The sequence below is a fragment of the Pinus tabuliformis genome, chromosome 5_2 (assembly GCF_031772625.1).
Source record: "Pinus tabuliformis cultivar Carrire ecotype Pingquan chromosome 5_2, CPIR1, whole genome shotgun sequence".
In the NCBI taxonomy this organism is placed as follows: domain Eukaryota; kingdom Viridiplantae; phylum Streptophyta; class Pinopsida; order Pinales; family Pinaceae; genus Pinus; species Pinus tabuliformis.
In genome coordinates, this window is record NC_142306.1 from 29449989 (window position 1) to 29469905 (window position 19917).

A 19917-nucleotide genomic window follows, 5' to 3' on the forward strand; every position below is an offset into this window, starting at 1 on the left:
TGGCACATGCAACAGCCTCCTCAGCTGAAGGGAAAATTTGCACATTTCTGGGATGTAGTTGGGTTGACTACCCAGAAGGATTATGCAATTTTTTGGCTAAGCATCTGATTATTTCCCAGAATTGCACAATTTCTGGGCTGAGCAACCCTGCTAGGAGGAATTGTGAAATTTTTATAGTGAAGGGTGATATGGAGATTTGCGCAATTTTGGAGCCCAGTAGGCTACGAGACAGAATTGTGTGATTTATAGAGGGGAGGCTAGTTCCCCTCTAGAATTGCACAATTTCTTGAGGGAGCTGCTCAGCCTGTAGCTAGACCAAGTCTGGAGAAATAGCTTGTGGGGTAATGCAACAAGCCATAATGCACAAGCTAGCAATCTACTAGAAAATCACTGAAGCTTTTGTAGCTTAGAAGGCAAGACATGCTACTGTGGAAGGTTGGTAGGGAGGCTCCAAAATAAAGCTAAGGAAACATTTTGGAGGGTGGTTGTAGCCGCTACAACACTTAGCGACAGACTGGTATAACTGCAGCTCTCTGAGTGGACCTTGTTCGTTAAAAGCAAGTCTAATAATTCCAGAGGTATTGTTTAATTCTCAGTTCGTCTTGGTGTTCACACTAGCTTGATTCTAAGATGTAGCATCTTCCAAGCTCTTTGTCCATTGACACACATTCCAAGCCAAGGAAACATAGTTGTTTTGATTGGGATTGAGGGGTATATTGGTGCAGAAGTAGTATAGTCGTGAGAGTCTTAGTTTCATCTTTGGTGTTACTCCACTGCTAGAAAGCCTACACTATACCCTGACAGAGTCTCGCAGGAACACAAGCATCACTCCACTGTCAGTGAGCCTGGTCAGTACCCCAATGGAGTTACTTGCATCACCTCTCTATGTAAGAAGCCCTTCTCTTGTTTCAACTTATTCATTTTTCATTTTTAATTTTTTTTCTTTTAATTTTTTCTTTTTTCATTTTCATAACTATGCATAACACTTATTCATTTCAGATGTGGAATAGGGATCCCGAATTATTCAGAGAAGAAGAGGTTGTTCCTTCAGAGAAGTAGTTTATTATATATATCTTATGTGCCTGTTAAGGTTATCCCCCTCACCTTACTCTACTTGACTCAGCTGACAAGGGTTAACCCAAAAATGACTAACTAGATTAGGTGCCACTAATTAGCATGCAAGCATTGTGTTTTCACCAACGTTCACTTTGAACAATATGTATTATCAACATATTGTGGAATACAAGTAACAAGTTCTTCATACAAAGGTAGGATGACAGATAACCAAGTAGTGATAGTTGCACAAGGCCTCTTTTACTTTACCTATCTTGTTTCAAGGGTCATGCATGGTTTCATGCAAAACTAACCTACGAAAAAAACAAGAAAGAAAACAAAACAAGGTGAGAGCAGAAGTAAAAGTGAAAGAAAATCGAGTAAGAAAACAAGAAATAAAACAAACAAACATGTGAAGCAAGTAAGAAAACAAGGATGCGAGCAAACAAACTGAAAGAAAACAATACTCCTCCTAAGCTAACGATGCATGGGCCTGATCACATGAAGTGATATTTCCAATGCCACCATTGGCGCATTGGTTGACCCATGTTGGTGAAGGCTTGGTCAGTAAGCAACCCAATTGCTTGTACCAACAACCAAGAAAGATATAATGGTGAAGACAAAGGCACTTCATGTTTAAAGGTGTCCAGAAGACATGAGTGCAAGTAAATGACATGTGGTCCATGGAATTGTCAGAGAGTTGTGCGACACTGTGTGTAGCTGCAAAGCATAGCATACTCTTGAATGTGACATGATAACAAACAAAAGAAACAAAGACAAATTGCATCCTGCACGTGTGCTTGCAATGTAAGATTCCTCCAATGCATGAGTGATGGGGGTGTGCAGTTCGAGTGAAGGAAGCATGATCTGTGTGTGAGATTGATCTTCAAAGCATACATATGAGTGATGAGGAGCCTTGGGTGATTGAACAATTTCCTGATCAGAAGAGAAACCAACCTCAGGACAACAAGGACCTGACATAACCATCAACTCAAGTTGAAGTGCCTCGAAAGTCTAGGGTGTTTTAACTTCATCGTCAGATAGATCAGCATAAACTGGTGGCTTTGAAAAATCAACTACGATAGAATCATCATCATGATCGAATATGGGAGTAAATGGATCACGACATCTATGATCAGAAAAATCAATGATTTCATTAGTATCCTCATGATCTGATAAATCAAATATATGGGTAGATGAGAAGTAGAAAAATTCATCCCTTTGTTTCCAGAAAAGGTAGATGAAAGGTCAAGTGTTTTTTCAATGAATAATTTATCCTCTCCATTGTTGGATGATGGACTGACATCCAGTGTGTCCTGCAAGTGATTGAAAATGGGACCATTTGTAGATGAAGATACACCTACGAAATCATGGATGGAATGTTCACCAAAGATGTCAGGAAGGAATGGAGGAGGGTTGGATAGAAGGGAGTCATCCTTTGCCGAGTTTTGATGCTCAAGCTCCCAGTCATACTCTTCATGAATGACATCGCATGTTGGTTTTGCAACACCAACTTCGTCGATGGATTGATCCTCATTGACAACGAGTGTAGAGTCAGGAATGTAATAACACAAGATAATATCATCCAAAGGATGATCCGAGTATGAAGACAGAGGTTGTGGTATAGAATGCATATGAAAACTTGATGGAATTACAACCAAATCTGCATGAAAATTAAGTGAAGTGATGTTGGGAGGATGTGACTACTAAAGAGATGTGTGTGCATGTTCTCTCACATCAATTCGCAGTGATGGAGTTGTTTGATGAGGGGACGACAGTTAGTCACTTGTGATAGTGACCGTGTCTGTCTGTGATTTTGCAGCTCCTTCACTGAAGTATCCTGAGCTAGGATTGGGTTCATACTTATTTTTAGGATTGACATATTTTATAAGGGAGTACTATGATGGGGAGCTATAGATGGTGTAAAATACATACCAAATTTATCATTATTGATCTTTCCTTCATTTTGCGTCTAGGTTCGTGTAACGTCTGCTGGGTATTCATTCTCCTTAGAAAATTTCTCAAGCAATTGTTTGTTGTAGAACGCCTCTGGCTCTGGTAGATTGTACATAAGGCATAGCTTGTCTGGTGAAAAATATCCCATAACCTCCTACCTGCTATTCTTAAATTATCTATCTGAGACATCCACCTTATTAATTATCCACTTGACCATATCTCTATATGGAATTATCTTTGGTCTCGTGGCTATGCAGTGCATAAATGAGCACGCCATCTCGAAGATGGAGGTGTCTGAGGAAGCATGACCATTAGTTGTGGCCTTTGTTATTAGAGGTATTGGTTGTTCTTATTCTAATAAATCATACACGGTTTCCCATGTAGAGGTTCCTCCATCTGCTGCATGTATTATCAGAGAATAAAGGAGTCATTTCTAATTTCTCAGACACAGTTACCTTGCCCTTCTTTGCCATTGCTCCCGATGACTCTTTTTGTGGATTTTTCCCGAAAATGGAGAAAAACAGAAGCTACCGTATATACAGAGATAAAAATGAACCTAAGAATGAATAATGCAAGTTACTTTGAGAATGTAACAAGAAAGGATTTTTTATTTGAACGTAGGTGAGAAGATATCATATCACATTGAACTACCTTTCAAATGTAAATGATATTAAGCCTCACTAAATCCCCACTAATGGTTTCTTATCCCTAGCTTTATTTCTCATTAATGCTCTGCATCGTAAGATGGGGAAGAGATTTTTAGGGTGGTGAGCCTTTAAATTGAAAAAATATCGATTTTGTGATTGCGATGCAATATCAAAAATTGCATCATCGCATTGTGATTATTGTGCTTTCTTTAATGTTTCTTTAGTTTCTGCAGGATGCGAGATGCGGACTGCTAATTATTAGTTTCAAAGGATAGTTTGTTTGTTAGGATTTTATATGTAAATCCCTTTTTCCTTAAGTAGCAAACTTGAGTGCTTGTTTATAACATATTTCAAAATCAGGTCTGGGTCTTCAATCACATTCTGCAATTTCGCATGATGATAAGGTTTTGGGCTCCTCTTAAGTGTTCTTAATGTGATGCGATAAGGGAGATTGTGTCATCGCAATCTCGCATATCGCATGGTTTAAGATACTTTGTTAAGGAATGCTCCTTGTGAGTTGTGATTTGCGATGCCGGCCTCATTTTAATAAGAAATTATTTAGGAGTTAATTTATATGGGAAACCCGACAATTTCAAGGTTTTGGCATGGCATTATTTTTTTATTTCTTTTCACTAGTTTTAGTGGATAGCATGGCTTTTGACACTCTTGATCATGCGATATGAGAAAAGGCGGAGATTTGCTAGCTTTTTCAAGAATTTTATTTTAATATCTTGCTTCATTCCAAAAATTAACAAGAAAAAATCCTAAATGCTAAACTAATTTTTGGAAGGATTTTAAACGGTCCCCGTTCATCAATATAATATTGACTATCACTATTCATAAATTGGGGGTTGTTGAATAGCACAAAACCCTGCAAGTAAATGGAAATAATGGTTTTAATTTCATAATCACTCGCGGAAAGGAAATATTAAAAAGTAAACTCCCACTATGTTGTAACATTATTTGTAACATAAATGTATACTACATATTATTTTTTTCTCATTCTTTCCGATTACAATTTACTTCTTTTTTGAATTTTATTTATGATTTGTTGAATACTTTTTGCTCGCCTTTTGAATAGCATTAGACTAATGTCTCATCTAATGCATTGATCAACATGGGTGAAAATCTATTTTATAATTTCAATTATGAATATCAAATACTTATCATTTTGAGATTTTGTTTGATGTTTATATTTGTCCAATTTTTTAATTCTCAAACTAATTCTTCATTAATGCTGACACTTGAAATTTCATCAATGAATTTTGACCAGCCATGTACTCTCTTCAGGAATCTTCCACATTACTATCTATTTTATTCATTTGGAAAGAAGATTTATGGTTTATCATTTTTGCAACTTTTGACACTTAAAAACATACCAATGAACATTGTTTGTTGTTTCCTTTTTCTTTGAATTTCTTTCGACAACAAATGAAATACATCCTGAATTTGATCACCCACTAGGAAGAAGTTTGGAAACTTTTCATGGAACGAATCTTCTAAATAATTTTATTTTCCCAATTTTAAATATAAACAATGTGTTTCAATTGTTCTTTAATAATTTAGTTCTAACTTTATTTCTGCTAATGTTTGTTGTTCGTATTTCTGCAGAAATAAAGCTGAGAAATTGGCTACATTAGAAGTTTGACTTCACTTAGTCTTAATCTACTTTTTAGGTTAGGTTTAGCGATTGATTAATTTAGATTTAGTTTCCTTTTATGTTTGTAGTTGTTTTTTTATTTCAAATATTCAATAAGAATGTAATGAGCCCGAGCTTTTCCCTTGGCATCCCCTTTCATTTCCTGACAGAGTGGCTTAGAACATATCAAAGTTCTTATATAGTCAGATCATACACACTTGTGAAAGCACTTGATTGTCTTGGTTTTATTTTTCAAAGACTTCATCACATTGTTAAAAATGTTGTTTAATCATATATGAAGAAATTCCAAGGAATTGCAACGACTTTGCAATTTTTTGATTCATAAGTATTTCTAAAAAGGCTCATTTTCACCACTCTTGTCCTCTGATGTGGATTTGAAGTGGATACAATTAATAGCTCATTACTGAGCATTTTATATTGAATAAATAGATGATGTTGAACATATGCGAATTTTGAGAAATGTATGGGAGAACTTGAAGATTCATGAAGTAAACATGTAATCAATATTATTCTAGGTATGCATTAACATGTTCATCTTCATCTGTTGTTAGTTTTCTCATTTTCATAGTTTATTTATTATTTCTATCTTGTTTCTTTTAGAGGTCTTCATTGGCTTGATTTTGGAGACTTGAGATAAGCAAGCACCCAACCCTTTCAAATCCACAACATGTCTAGGGAAATATTTGTTGTTTCAATGGAATTTGGGTATTCTTTGGTTTTGATTCTATTCATATTTTCCTTCCCTCGCACATTTAGCAATATGATTCAAAAATCAAATCTTCTTCTCATCGTTGTAGCTGAAATTAAATACTTAGACTCTGTATTGCTCATATTTTCTACAGACAAAGGAAAATGTGTACAAAACCCTTGCAACAAGTTCAGAATCTCAGATTTGTCAGTTGAGTTAAAAAATAATTCCATTCCACTCATTAATTTTACATTCACTTTAGTTGCATTGCTTCTTTCGAATTGATTCAAGGCCTCTATCTAGTAATTATCGGAATCTCGATTATTGATGCAGGAGCATCAAGACCATATTTTCATTTGTAAATATGTGATAAAGGGGGTGTGACAACTTTAATATTTTATTAATTAATTTGTTATTAAAATAGGAGAAGGTGAGGATTTTGTAAATATCCTTTTATTAATTAAGAGGATATGAGAGAATTTGGTTAAGGATATGAAGGGATAAGATTCTAGATAATAGGGTTTGTTGAGATATTCTAGTGGTGTTGAGATATTAAGGGGATTGAGCATTTAATTAGTTCATTTTTAAAAATTGTATAAATAGGAAGGGATTTTGAGAGAAAAAGACATTAGAGATTGTGAGAGAGTGTGAGATTGAGAGTAGGTTTGAACAGCAAGGCTGTAAGCCTTCAGCAATTGTAAAGGCCCACAGAATTGAAATGTCTGGCCAACAAAAGTTTGTAAGTCATTGTTTTGTTTCAGTTTATATACATTGATTGGTTGTGCAATTATATATATTTCTGGTTAAATGGTTGAGGTATCGATTGTTAAAAAATCGATCAAAGGAAGCTTGCAATAAGAGAAATTGTGATATCAATTTATATGTCCAAGCTAAAAGAATTGATATTTATATAACAATTGTTATTGGTGCATGAGTTTATGAATGGTTGTGAAGAAAGAAAGAAAAGAGCGCCAGCAAACGTTGAAACCCGTTATGCATCATCAAGGAACATAAAAGATGTTAAATCTCTGCGTAAGGGATTATTTTAACATATTTTAAGTCTGCAGCTTGGTATGAATTGCTGTTCTGTAAGGCTTATGTAATTCAGAGTATGATCGATAGCAGAAATTGTTATTATTAGTGCGTTGAAGCCACATGTAAGGCCGATTGCATAAAGTACTATTGGTTGAATGCATTCTGAATAGAATTAAAGAGATACACAGTCTTGATTCGTGAGAAATTTGGTTTGCTGAAGCATTAATTTACATATTTGTTAGAATGACATTGTGACATTGTTAGAATCGATATCATAGAATATGGACTGGAAGCGTGGTGGTTTGTACAGAATTAAATGGCAAAGACGTGTGATTAAAAGGCGGAGTAGAGGTCGAGTTGAATCAAGTGGAGAAGGTGAGATTTAAAGTGCAAGCAGTGAATGGACCATTTCCAGAAGTGATGGCATAAAATAAACGACGATGTTCAATGATCGATGATGATAGTGTAAGAACCAAATTTAGAAGCAGAGCTTGGAATTGTTGAAAAACCAAGTGGAAAGCCAACTACTAAAAGGTATGAAATTGAATTAATAAAAACCTGGTAGTATATACAAACTGTCATATCTACTGCTAAGGCGTTAACCAGCTAGGAAAACCAGAATGGGAAAGGCGTCGAATGGTTGAACAAGGTATGAATTTGCATTGAATTTAGTTAATAAATTGAGATCTAGAATTGTTTGACAAAATCGACTGTAAATATTAAAAATACCTGTGTTGACGTGAGACCGTTGCATACGCTGTAAGGGAAAAGGCGCATATATTTGGTACTTTGATTTGGTTTGTTATAAATGGTTAAAGCAGAGTAGGCACAACATTTACTGGTAAGTGTATTAAGTGTTGAAGAAATAGACTCTGCGTTGAAATGTTGAAATGTTGAATTGAATCGATATTCATACAGCTCGAGTGTAATGTGTTAAGCTTTGAACACATTCAGAAGTTATAAGTTTTATAAACTGATACATCTGCCACATTGTTAAAGATTGAAGGGCGCAGTAAAGTTATGGATGGAATCTTGAATGAAGTGATTGTATGGACCAACATTGAGATTTGATGACAGTGTTAAAAGCAGAGTTTGAGCTGGAGGATGGACAACGCTTAATAACACAGGTATGTTTAAACCGAATGGAATTAGTTTGAACATCACTGGTATAATAAGTTGTGACTGAGGTTTATATTGGGTTCAAAAGTGGAACTTTGTTATAATGCAAATTGGTTTTTATTCAAATATTGAACTCACACTATTATTGGATCCTATATACTCATGTTGTTGAATTGAAACAAATGAGGAAGTGATGGGTGAGTAGCATGGGATTTATGTTGAAAGGATTCCGCAATTAAATGGTATTGTATGAATTTCCCAACTATTGAGGTTTTGACTTGGGTATATAATGATGATACATTTGGATAAGAACAGAGTTGAAGTTCCTGGGTATTGCAAGCTTTAGGCTTGCGTCATTTTTTGGTATCAGAGCTTGGCTTTGTATGAAAGTTTCTTGAGAAGTGTTGAAGACTGAATTTGAAGTTATATTAAATCCTGTATGGGGAAATAATTCTCAGTTATGCATTCGAAAAGAATAGAATTCTGTTTTGATTGGTAAAATTCGATATGGGTTGTATGAGTGATTGACAAATTGCAGGCGATAAGTGCAGAGATAATTTATGACAACAGATGCGCATGCAGACAAGGGATATCATATTTTAATCTGATAGTCAAGCAAATTAGAGTACAACTGGGAGAATGGAGAATCATGCAGGTATTGTGTTTGTTTAAATTTTGAATTGGGTTTTACTGACAAGAAATGGAATGAGTATTGGTGGTTGCAGCAATGAAGAAACTCAGCAAAGAAGGAATTATTGCTGACAGCTGAATTTTGCCAGATAAAACCGGAAGATTGGAAGAAAGGATCAGATTCTAAAATATGATTGACAGTGAATTTGTGCAGAGGAAGCATAAAGATTGCTGGAATAGATTTGCAGAAATGGTGAGAGTATGATTTGGTTGTAAATGCCAATTGAGGTGTGGGTTTAAATGAAAGTAAATTGATTATTGGGTTTTTGGTTTATGAACCATATGTTAAGGAGGAGCTTAAGCAATTGATAATAATAGTGTATGTAATTGTCCAGAATTGAAGTTTTATTTGGGAAAAATTTTTGAGATGCATTTTGTATATGGTAAGGTGTTGTTTGTAGCAATTTGTAGCAAGAGGTTGTCAGAGATTGGTTCGAAAACAAACAGAAGCCAAGCACAGGAGTTGAGCTTGGGAAGGATTGCTGAGAAGTGGATTAAATGAAGTCCATACGTGAACAGATGCAGTTCACAAAGGAGTGGAAGATGGCCGTTGATAGTCATTTTCAGAAATCTTATGAAGAGTACGAGTGGGAGAAGGCCAAAATAGCAATTCGGCTTGAATTGTTAATAGAGTTGTTGCAGGAAAATGTGAAAAACCAGACACATGGTTGGACCATGAGAAAGAAGGTAAAGTGGCAGAAGTTGCATGCAAGAAGAGAAAAGCAGGTAAACATACAGTTGATGGAGGAGCTGAGGAAGCTCAAGCAGATGTTGAGTTGTAAAGAACTTAGAGAGGCTGAGTTGAAAATGGATGTTTCCATTTGTGGCCCGGAACATGGCGAAATTCTGGGTGAAGAGATCAATGAGGAAGATCTCATGAACTATTGGGATAGTTCAAAAGCATCTGAAGAGGTAATGATGAGAGAAACAGGTAAGGCTATGAAGCCTTGTAAATTTTCTCACAATTCATGTATGTTTGTAGGATGTGCGATAGATGGTGAGCAGTCTGATGGAACTGTCACAAAGGACAATGAAGTTCTTGAGGTAAAGTCTGGTAGAGGATTCCTTTCAGAGAAGGAATGTCATGATTGGTCAACAGCAAATGAAGGTATGGAAAGTTGTGTAAAATTTCCGAGTTCTACTCCAGTTGAGATTGTTCAGTTGTATCAGAAGTTAGATCTTCAAAAGAGAGAGTTGGAAAAGCAGAGGATCTATGTTCAGGGAAAGTTGCTGAAAGAAACAGAATAGGGGAAGATTTTCCAAACAGATGATGTGGAAGAGGGACTAACTGATAGTCTCACAGAGGAATTGAATCAGCATACTGATGTGCTGATGGATGAAGGAATTTCAGAGCAGCATACTAAAATGTTGCCAACAACAGCAGAAGAGGCACTAAAGCCTTATGTTGTTTATTCTAACAATTGTTTTGTGAATGCAGGTATTGGTACTGAAGAAAATTTGACTCCGTTGAGTAGTCAAATTAAGGGAGAAGAAGTTCTCTGTTCTAGAAGACAAGAGGGTGAGGATGATCGGGTGGTAGTCAGAACAGAAACAAGCATAGAAGAAAGAAGTCAGCAAGTGACAATACTGATAGAGAGAGTAAAAACTAAGCAAGCCGTCTTAGCTCAGTAGACAGCAAGAAATCAACAGCTGGCCGATTTATTGGACCGAGAGATTGAAAGCATCAGAAGACTCATGATGAAAGTATCTCGAAAGAGGCCAGCAGCAGTGAAACAAAGAAGCAGCAGCAAAAGAAAGACAGCAAAAGATGGCGAAAGCACAGCCAGTGGAGCGATGCAACATAAAGTGTGGAAACCTGGAGAAGTATATCATAAAGAAGCAACGACAAGTAGAAAGTTTCAACACAAGATATGGGATCCAGGCATACACAAATCCGAACACATGATCAGACGATCATGTTTAATTTCAACGTTGGGAGTCTGATGCAGGAGCATCAAGACCATCTTTTCATTTGTAAATATGTGATAAAGGGGGTGTGACAATTTTAATATTTTATTAATTAATTTGTTATTAAAATAGGAGAAGGTGAGGATTTTGTAAATATCCTTTTATTAATTAAGAGGATATGAGAGAATTTGGTTAAGGATATGAAGGGATAAGATTCTAGATAATAGGGTTTGTTGAGATATTCTAGTGGTGTTGAGATATTAAGGGGATTGAGCATTTAATTAGTTCATTTTTAAAAATTGTATAAATAGGAAGGGATTTTGAGAGAAAAAGACATTAGAGATTGTGAGAGAGTGTGAGATTGAGAGTAGGTTTGAACAGCAAGGCTATAAGCCTTTAGCAATTGTAAAGGCCCACAGAATTGAAATATCTGGCCAGCAAAAGTTTGTAAGTCATTGTTTTGTTTCAGTTTATATACATTGATTGGTTGTGCAATTATATATATTTCTGGTTAAATGGTTGAGGTATCGATTGTTAAAAGATCGATCAAAGGAAGCTTGCAATAAGAGAAATTGTGATATCGATTTATATGTCCAAGCTAAAAGAATTGATATTTATATAACAATTGTTATTGGTGCATGAGTTTATGAATGGTTGTGAAGAAAGAAAGAAAAGAGCGCCAACAAACAGTGAAACCCATTATGCATCATCAAGGAACATAAAAGATGTTAAATCTCTGCGTAAGGGATTATTTTAACATATTTTAAGTCTGCAGCTTGGTATGAATTGCTGTTCTGTAAGGCTTATGTAATTCAGAGTATGATCGATAGCAGAAATTGTTATTATTAGTGCGTTGAAGCCACAGGTAAGGCCGATTGCAGAAAGTACTATTGGTTGAATGCGTTCTGAATAGAATTAAAGAGATACACAGTCTTGATTCGTGAGAAATTTGGTTTGCTGAAGCATTAATTTACATATTTGTTAGAATGACATTGTGACATTGTTAGAATCGATATCATAGAATATGGACTGGCAGCGTGGTGGTTTGTACAGAATTAAATGGCAAAGACGTGTGAGTAAAAGGCGGAGTAGAGGTCGAGTTGAATCAAGTGCAGAAGGTGAGATTTAAAGTGCAAGCGGTGAATGGACCATTGCCAGAAGTGATGGCATAAAATAAACGACGATGTTCAATGATCGATGATGATAGTGTAAGAACCAAATTTAGAAGCAGAGCGTGGAATTGTTGAAAAACCAAGTGGAAAGCCAACTACTGAAAGGTATGAAATTGAATTAATTAAAACCTGGGAGTATATAAAAACTGTCATATCTACTGCTAAGGCGTTAACCAGCTAGGAAAACCAGAATGGGAAAGGCGCCGAATGGTTGAACAAGGTATGAATTTGCATTGAATTTAGTTAATAAATTGAGATCTGGAATTGTTTGACAAAATCGACTGTAAATATTAAAAATACCTGTGTTGACGTGAGACCGCTGCATACGCTGTAAGGGAAAAGGCGCATATATTTGGTACTTTGATTTGGGTTGTTATAAATGGTTAAAGCAGAGTAGGCACAACGTTTAATGGTAAGTGTATTAAGTGTTGAAGAAATAGACTCTACGTTGAAATGTTGAAATGTTGAATTGAATCGATATTCATACAGCTCGAGTGTAATGTGTTAAGCTTTGAACACATTCAAAAGTTATAAGTTTTATAAACTGATACATCTACCAGATTGTTAAAGATTGAAGGGCGCAGTAAAGTTATGGATGTAATCCTGAGTGAAGTGATTGTATGGACCGGCATTGAGATTTGATGACAGTGTTAAAAGCAGAGTTTGAGCTGGAGGATGGACAGCGCTTAATAACACAGGTATGTTTAAACCGAATGGAATTAGTTTGAACAGCGCTGGTATAATAAGTTGTGACTGAGGTTTATATTGGGTTCAAAAGTGGAACTTTGTTATAATGCAAATTGGTTTTTATTCAAATATTGAACTCACACTATTATTGGATCCTATATACTCATGTTGTTGAATTGAAACAAATGAGGAAGTGATGGGTGAGTAGCATGGGATTTATGTTGAAAGGATTCCACAATTGAATGGTATTGTATGAATTTTCCAACTATTGAGGTTTTGACTTGGGTATATAATGATGATACATTTGGATAAGAACAGAGTTGAAGTTCCTGGGTATTGCAAGCTTTATGCTTGCGTCAATTATCTATTGTTCACTTTCTGATATCGGGTTCTTGCATTTATGTTTTATCAAAACCATTTCAAAGCAGTTTCCAAGGCATTTCTCTTAGATCTACAAGTCTAATTTTATTTTAACCGCTCAAAATCCTTGATCTCAAAATCTCGTAGAAGTCATAATAACTATCCAAGTTTTGATATTATATTTCATCAAATATTAATTATGAGCTTTATTTTATTTGAACTCTCATTTAAAAAGTCCTACAAGAAATATTTATTGACACTTCCGATATTGGAAATGAAAATCAATCAAATGTCCACCGAAACATTCAAATATTAATAGGCCCTTATGATATCAGAATGTGTAAATATCATAAGTTTTATTTAATAAGTCCTTTGATATGTCTAGCCACTCTGATGTTTGATACGTTAACTCCTTCGATAACATAATCTTATTGAACCTTGGATTTCTTGTCACCTCGGAAGCCCTTTGAAAATGTTACGATATCTTTATATCTCTGATCTTTGATGCCATTGAAACCTCTGATATGATGTAATGAGAATATATCTAATCTCCAGTGGCATGTAAAACCTCTAATATTATGTAATATCTTCAATGGCGTAGAAATACCTCTGATAGAGCTTCGACGGTTTTCGTTAATAATGTAAGGGAGATGTAATATGTAAACTTTGGTCTTGAATTTTGAAATTTTGTGAGAATCCTAGACTGAATATGAAATCTAAAATATAAAGAGAACAACCATCACTGCAAAAGGACATTATCATTCTCATTTCTGATGGATTTGGTCCACTTCTGTTTCTTTGAACATGAATAATTGTTTTCTTCTAGTACTGCTTTATTTAATTTTGATTGAATAAATTATGATTTTGGGCCAATGCAAACTGCATTGAAAGAAACTTCTTTATGTTTTTAAATTCTAATCAAAAGAAGAATTTATATTTTATTGGAGAAAATGATATATCATAGTTAAAATTAAACAAATTTTTTACTGGTAAATTTCATATACGCGCTTTCATTCATTTCCATTTCTTTACATTTAGTTCTAGTTCTTTTTTTAAGTTTTTCTGATATATATATATATATATATATGTGTGTATATATATATATATATATATATATATATCGGAAGACCATAATAATTGTTTTTCACGCCCCTACTGGCTCAGATTTGACACTCATTATCTTTTCTTTAGTTTTGTTTCAAATTTTTGGGAGAAGCAGTGATGATCCTCATAAAATCAGCTAAACTAGGGAGTTTCAAAACTTTTAGGCTGCTTCTTAAGCATTTCTTTTATCAAAAAATGGCTAGATGCTATTATGCAAGATTTCCTTTGAAACAAGAAAATTTGCAACACACACAGACTTCTCATTTAGCTTATTATTTCTCATCACTATTATTCACCCTTTAATTTCAGAAGCCTAATCTCTTATAACTCCACATGAAAAGAATCACTAGATTCCCAACAAAAGACGAACGCACAAATGGTTTTCTTCTTTTATTTGTTTGTTGAGAAATTTTTAATCTTGTTGGGGTTTGTACTTTCAATTTTTTACTTTTATTTTAGCTTTTCCTTTCTTCATTTTTACATTTTTGGATTTTGCTAATTTCTCTTTAATTTCAATTTCAAGTTTCTTCCATTCATGATTGGTTTTGGCTTTATTTTGGTGACTCCACCATGATTTATGTGGAAGGCCTTTTCTTCACCCAACAATGGTTGTCATATATGGAAAATATTTACTCTATCTATTTCAATGAATTTCATTTATCATTAAATGTATATATTTATGGAAACAAAAACACCTCTTGCTTAAAAAAAATTTCATGGGGAAACACACACCTTTTATAATTGATATATTTCACCTTTTCAAGGAAAGAACTAACCTGTGTTTAACTCAATGGATCTCTCCCTCCCTTCCACTTTATAAAATCTTTTGATTTATAGTCACGAGAAAATAATTTGGAGTCCACATTATAAAATTAATATATTCATTAACATAAGTCTTTATTACCATCCCACCTATTTCATCCAAGTACATCATAAACTAAAGCCTTCAAATGTTCTTATCGAAAGGGTGATTAAAACAGGAAGCATGAGAAATACAAGTAAAGTCATCCGAGCTATGGACAGTCACTAGCAGTGGGGCTAAGCTTGTATGGAAGAAAAGATAACTCTAGTGGGGTACTTTTCAAGCTAGCTAGCAATGAAGCGATGTCAGAGGCCATTCATAACAATGGATATATTATTTATCAGAAACTCCTATATGTACCTTCTTCTATTTCTCATATGAGGTAATTTTAAAATAAAATTTTCCCAAAATTTGGACTCATGACTTTTTCTCAAGTCTTCTTTGAGTACTTATCTATTCAAACTCATATTGCTCAATATATTTACGTGGGACCCACGGAAATCTTTTACCATTAGACGATTTCTTGAAATCCATTATTTTTAACCTTTGGGTAAATTAAAGTTCATTATCTTTAAACCAAAGATAAATTGTTCTTCCTAGTGTGTCGCCAGTGTTGTAGTGAAAACTCAGCACCCCCATTTTTTATTTATTTATTTCAAATAATGGTGACCTTCTCCATAAATTTTTTGGCTAAATCACCTTTTTAATATTTTCTTTCAGTTAAGTATCCTACAATTTTTCCATTTTTTTTGTTTTTGTCGGATCTCTATTTCGATTGTTTCATTAAGTTTGAATTTTTTCTAGCTTTCCATCAGTACTTGTTTTGTATCATTTGGTTACCCGATTTACAAATGTCACTTCTCTGAAGTTTGATTATTTAATCGGTTCGGTTAAAAAGTGTACAAAACGTATATTATTTTAATTTTTTGTAAATAAATTAGTAATTCATTGTAAATATTAATTCCCAGTTAATATTTACTCGTTATTTCATTTTTCACCAATGGTCCTACAAAATCACTGAACGAAATTGTAGAACAATAAAAATAATATGCTTTCGAGATCTCATTAATTTATTCGAATTCCTAGTTTTAAAAAAAAATTACAAGGCATGAAATCTCAAAAATGTAAAGGCATTGTAGTTTAATTTGTCGGATTTTTAATTTCAAAATGGGAGTAGTTTATTATGGAAGGGACCCACTCTATGTGGGCTCCACTTCAATTTATACTCCCACTCCAACCATTCCTTGGTAAATGGTACAAATGCAATATCAAAACTTTTAAATGAAACCTCAAATATTATTAATACCACGAATACCCTCAACATCTCAACACATTTATGATGTATTGGAACCTCAACATTTAATTTGATGTCAAAACTTGCATATTTAAAAACTTTTGATATAGGCCAATCTCCGATACGCAATGTATCATTCACCTCTAATATACTCAATCCTCTCATACATTAAACTCTCATCAATTATTTTTACCACCCTGATATCGGAATATCATATATCATAACTTTATTAACATAAATTCCCGAGGTTCCTATTTCCTGATAACTTGATACATGATCCCAATGAATCATTTTATTGGTCATATCATTATAAGGTATCACTCGTTAAAATAAATTGGTGTATATACAAATTTTCAAGTTTGAACAAATTTTGTAATAATTGTTTAATATTATTTTAATTAATTATTAAAAAAAATTAATTTAATTTATGTATATGGGGTTTATGCCTTATACATAAATTCAAAATGAGTGAATGGATCTCTACTTGATTGGTTCATGAGGCGCAATACTTGCTAAGGTTTCGCAAATAGGGTAGCAAGCTAAGTGGGCTTGATTGTGGGGAAAACTCCATAGTAAGCGCGCTTGAGCCAGAGGCGATCCGGGATGACCTCTCGGGTAGTCTTACTTATCGAGTGCAAGCCCCAGAAGTGATGATTGATGCTATGTGATATATTTCACCAAGTTTCAATCCCACTTCTTCACCCCTGTGAGCATCACTCGATGCAATGAGTGCTAAGTGAACTATTCAAATCATGAGAAATTAGTCACTTATGACTACCTCTCATGGAAATGGTCATACGTGAATGACTTACTTAACACAGTTGAATCCCAAAAATGATATCTAATATAATGCATTGTGTAAACCCCTTATACTTAAATTCAAAAAGAGTGAAGGGATCTCTACATGATTGGTTCACGAGGCACAATACTTGCTAAGGTTTTGCAAATGGGTAGTAAGCTAAGTGGGCTTGATTGTGGGGAAAACTCCATAGTTAAGCGCGCTTGAGCCAGAGGCGATTTGGGATGGGTGACCTCCCAAGAAGTCCTGGTTATCGGGTGCAAGCCTCGGAAGTGATGATTGACGTTATGTGATTTCTTGCCCCAAGTTTCAATCCCACTTCTTCACCCCTGTTGTTATAGACATTTTTGGACACTACAACCCCAAGCATGAAATGTCCATAAACCAAGGGCTCCTAAGTCCCTAAAAGTGTTGTTCTAACCCCTAAAGGAACAAGGTCAAGAGATTACAACTTCTCCTAGAAGTTCTCCATGAAAAACTGCTCAGAATTGGTCAAAACAGGATCATTTCAGCTGCTCCACTAGCCAAGTGCATTGCATCTCACCTAAATAAACTGTGTGGGTGCATTGCATTTCAAAAAGCCCTTCTATGGGGTGCGATGGGCGAGAAATGAAAAATGGCAGTGTCATTCTGCGAGGTGGAGAGGCAATGGAAGCTTCCAGAATCTTCTCCTGTGACACTTGCCTCTCTGAATTCGACCAAGGATGAGTAAGAGATCATCAATCTCCAAGTGGAAGAAAGAACTATCATAGGGAAGACACTAATCAAATCATAAGCTGACTCATCTCCATTACAGATATCTATATATGGATCCCTCATCTCAGAGATCCAGAGGCTGGAATTTTGCATATTGTAAGGAATTGTTGTTGGTTTCTTGAGACAAACATCAGATTGTTGGGTGATCTAAGCTTTGTATGAGGTGAAGAGGGGCTTCTTTGCTGAGAGTTTGATGCTGGGTCAAAAAAACCGGTTGTAACTCCTCTTGGCTCTTTCTTGTTTATCAATAAAAGCTATTCAAGTTTTCCTCCATGCTCTTGTGTCATTGATGCTTGCTACATTTGTATGGTCAATTTACATCTAATCCTAGATTGTTTATGATTATAGATCCATGTCTTTGTATAGTGCTATGCTACTGTGATCTTATAGGTACTTGGTGAAGTTGGGCGTGCAAGGGAGCAGGTAGCTAAAGACTATCAAAGAAGGGAGGAATCAAATCAGGAGATTAGCGCAAGACAGAGGTTGGTCTTTGTATTCCTCTCTATCTATAATTCATAAAGGAAAAACGAAAGTAGCTTTTCTCTGTTTGTTTCTAAGGCAGCTGTCACACCTTAGTGGGATAGAGAGGTTCTATATAGACACTTTTCTCTGTAACACCTGTGAGCATCACCTGATGCAATGAGTGATAAGTGAACTATTCAAATCATGATAAATTAGTCAGTTACGACTACCTCTCATGGAAATGGTCATACGTGAATGAATTACTTAACGCAGTTGAATCCCAAAAATGATATCTAATATAATGCACTGTGTAAACCGCCTATACTTAAATTCAAAAAGAATGAAGGGATATCTACTTGATTGGTTCATGAGGCACAATACTTCTAAGGTTTTGCAAATGGGTAGCAAGCCAAGTGGGCTTGATTGTGGGGAAAACTCCATAGTTAAGCGCGCTTGAGCCAAAGGTGATCTGGGATGGGGTGACCTCCGGGGAAGTCCTAGTTACTGGGTGCAAGCCCCAGAAGTGATGTTTGACACTATGTGATTTATTTCACCAAGTTTCAATCCCACTTCTTCACCCCTGTGAGCATCAACCGATGCAATGAGTGCTAAGTGAACTATTCAAATCATGAGAAATTAGTCACTTACGACTAGCTCTCATGGAAATGGTCATACATGAATGACTTACTTAATGTAGTTGAATCCCAAAAATGATATCTAATATAATGCACTATGTAAACCCCCTATACTTAAATTCAAAAAGAGTGAAGGGATCTCTACTTGATTGTTTCATGAGGCACAATACTTGCTAAGGTTTTGCAAATGGGGTAGGAAGATAAGTGGGCTTGATTGTGGGGAAAACTCCACAGTTAAGCATGTTTGAGCCAAAGGTGATCTGGGATGGGTGACCTCTCAAGAAGTCTTGGTTACGGGGTGCAAGCCTAGGAAGTGATGATTGTCGCTATGTGATTTATTTCACCAAGTTTCAATCCCACTTCTTCACCCCTGTGAGAATCACCCGATGCAATGAATTCTAAGTGAACTATTCAAATCATGAGAAATTAGTCACTTACGACTACCTCCCATAGAAATGGTCATACATGAATGACTTACTTAACGTATTTGAATCCCAAAAATGATATCTAATTTAATTTAATTTAATTTTTTTTATTTATTTAAATTTTCATATAATTTAATTAATTTAAAAATTTTGTAATTAAACTCTACATTTTTAATTCTATCAAGTTTGACACTTCAACTTTGTAAGTTCATAAGTTGTGTTCTACTTAACCAAATGATGCCCGTGATGGCTCGTTGGATAGATACAATCACAAATACGATTTTTGAAGTGGTTGGTTGACCATATTTGGTCACTAAATGAGTCTAAAATTTAGCATAAAATCAAACCCTGAATTTGTAAACAAAATTAATTTTCTGAGTTTAATATTTTGAATTTTCATTTGCTCATAGCTTTTGTTGAGTGCAGATCCATTCGATTACATTCTCTTTGTACAATAATATATTTACAAGGATCAATGGAAAGATAAAATTTCCTTTTATTTATTTATTTAATTTATTTTTAATCCAGATATTTTGTTTTCTAGATTTGGTATTTTTTATTTTAATTTAATTTTGATTGGTTTTTGGCAAGAGAATAGTTGAGGAGATGAGTAAGAGAAGATTTACGTCAATGGTATTGCTCCAGTAAGAGAAGAAAAATAATTT